Source organism: Myotis brandtii, unplaced genomic scaffold, assembly GCF_000412655.1.
Source record: "Myotis brandtii unplaced genomic scaffold, ASM41265v1 scaffold8, whole genome shotgun sequence".
Classification (NCBI taxonomy): Eukaryota; Metazoa; Chordata; class Mammalia; order Chiroptera; family Vespertilionidae; genus Myotis; species Myotis brandtii.
Window position 1 is genome coordinate 7633893 of NW_005371219.1, and position 2962 is coordinate 7636854.

Sequence of the window (2962 nt, forward strand, 5' to 3'; positions counted from 1 at the left end):
GGATACATTTTTACTGACTTGAGAGCGAGAAGGAAACATCAATGGGAAAGAAACATTGACCAGTTGCCTCCCATATGTGCTCCAAGCAGGGATGGAACCTGCAACTCAGGTATGTGCCCTGACCAGGAATCAAATCCACAGCCTTTTGGTGCATGAGATGACGCTCCAACCAACTGAGCCACCTGACCAGGGCAATCAGTATTTTTATTATTCTATTCTCTTCTATTAGGTTTTTTTTCTTTTTTTAAAAATATATTTTATTGATTTTTTTTTTTTTTTTTACAGAGAAGAAGGAAGAGGAATAGAGAGTTAGAAACATTGATGAGAGAGAAACATCAATCAGCTGCCTCCTGCACACCCCCTACTGGGGATGTGCCCGCAACCAAGGTACATGCCCTTGACTGGAATCGAACCCGGGACCCTTGAGTCCGCAGGCTGACGCTCTATCCACTGAGCCGAACCAGTTAGGGCTTCTTTTTTTTTTTTTTTTAAACTTATCTTTATTGTTGTAAGTATGACAGATGTCCCTTTGTTTCTTTGTTGCTGGTTTTTTCCCATTGACTCCCTCCATCCTTCACCCACCTCTCCCAAGCCTTCACCACCCTATTGTCTGTGTCCATAGGCTATGCATCTATTAGGTTTTTAATTAAACCTGTTTTTCTTTTGGTAGTTACCTAGAGCAGTGGTTCTCAAAGTTAGTGTGCCTCAAATTACTTAGAGGACTTGTTCAGACATAGATTTCTAGGCTTCACCTCCAAAGCTTCTGATTTAGTAAATCTGAAGGAAGCCTGAGAATTTTGAGTTCTAAGAAATTCCCAGAGAGTGCTTATGTCTTCTCGGAACAAAGAGCAGTTAAGAGATATTTTGAGCCTAAATAGCAGAAGTCTTTTTATATTACCAAAATATTCTGAGACTAACATTTTGTGCTTTTGTCATGCCCTTGAACTATTTTTCTAAACAAAAGTTCTTCATCTTTAAAAAAGTTCTCCAAAAATATCATTACTGATGCTTAGTTTATTTTAAATATTGCCTGTAACCTTTTTTCTTTAGTCATGTAATCATCTTTTCTCCTCTTTTTTTTTTTTTGAGATTGCATTTCTCAAATTCAGCCCCCAAATTCAGAATAATGAACTCTTACTATTGTCTTTTACACCAAAATTGTCTTTGGGAGTTTCCTGATCAGGTGCTACCCAGCCACAAAGGTGTGCTCATTTATTCTAGTAAAGGAGGAATACTAAAAATAATTTGATACTTTTGGTTTACTCCAGATTTTTTATTAGCTAGAAAATACTGTAAAAGTCTTCAATATGAAAAGACCTTGAAGTCCATAAGAGTTTAAACTAAGTTAATCACACTTAAGTAAAGTTTATTACTATGAATGTAAAATAAATGTTTTTTTTTTTTAGCAATTGTGTAACTTTCAGGTTTTACAGAAGCATACTCATGTCCATATATAAAGACTGGCGCAATAACTATACTTAAAAATTGAATTTTTTAAAAAGAATATTTTGTTTTCAGGTGACAATCCCCAAATGTTTTGTGGGATAAATGAAAAGCTGGAGACTTATTTTTCCTCTCTGGGTTACTATTGACTAAATCCTTATAAAATGATTATGTGTTATTCCAGAAAAAAAGGATTCCACTTTCCACTATTCTCGCATTGTTGGCTATTACAAATGAACCTGAGCCATTGAGATTTGTCATCCACAGACAGCTTTTGCTTTTCCCTTACATTTGCCTGAAGTCCTCACTATAAGCTACAGACCAGAAACTGAGTCTTCTGGAAGAAACATAAAAAGAATGAAAGCCCCAGTAAAGGTTTTTACTGTACTCATAACTGTTGATTCTAGAGGGAGTAACAGATGTTTCAGTATAAGCTGATATCAGCATAGCAAACAGATACCTGGCAGATTACCAAGAGATCGAGTTCTAGGATTCTTTAAATCTAGAAGCAGATGACTTTGTGAAATTGCTTGCATTGCCCCCAAATCAGAAAAATAAGGATTCATTACCTAGGACTAAATGAGCTAATTATGGCTAATGTTCTATTTCTAATGGGCATATAAGAAAAATTCCTTTCTTTTTATTTTGAACTCTCTATTGGCTACACTTGTATAAACCGGAATGAAAACACTCTTTAAGTGATATCTTGATCTAACTGACCCTTTGTAATTCAGATGAAATTTCCATGAAAATTCTTAATGTAGCTTGTAAGTAACACATTGTCAGAAAAGCATAAAATAATAATTCTGGAGAAAAATGACAAAAAATACAAAAGTATCTCCAAATGGTAAAGTGGTAAAATATTAGCCTTTGCTTTTCATAGCCATGTAGCTATTTTGCATAGGTTCAGTGAATCTACTCCCCTTTCTACCTGCCAGTAATTTAAAAATCACTTTGGTGACCATGCTTTAAATCTTATTAAATTAGGTATGGCAAGCCCATTTTTAAACAAAGTCCAAGTGAATAGCTGGTTCTTGGTTCCTGATCTCAGTATATGGGCTGATGAGAGCAATATCTTACATATAAAACTAATGACAACCTTATGAACTTTACAAAGCTTCCAAAGCCAACTCTTCAATTTTAGTATCTCATGGCTCCAGCTTTATTAATCATACTAGAGGCACGGTGCACAAAATTGCCCGGCCTGCACCCTCTCAGAGTCCAGGAGCCCTTGGGGGATGTCTGACTGAGTGGGCCTAAGCTGGCTGCAGCGGAGGTGGGATAGGTTCCCACCACTGCCACTGCACTCACCAGCTGTGAGCCTGGCTTCTGGCTGAGCCAAACTCCCCCTGTGGGAGTACACTGACCACCAGGGGGCAGCTTCTGCATTGAGTGTCTGCCCTCCTGGTGGTCAGTGCACATCACAGCGACCGGTCATTCTGCTGTTTGGTCAATTTGCATATTAGCCTTTTATTATATAGGACTAGAGGCCCGGTGCACAAAAATTTGTGCACTCGGG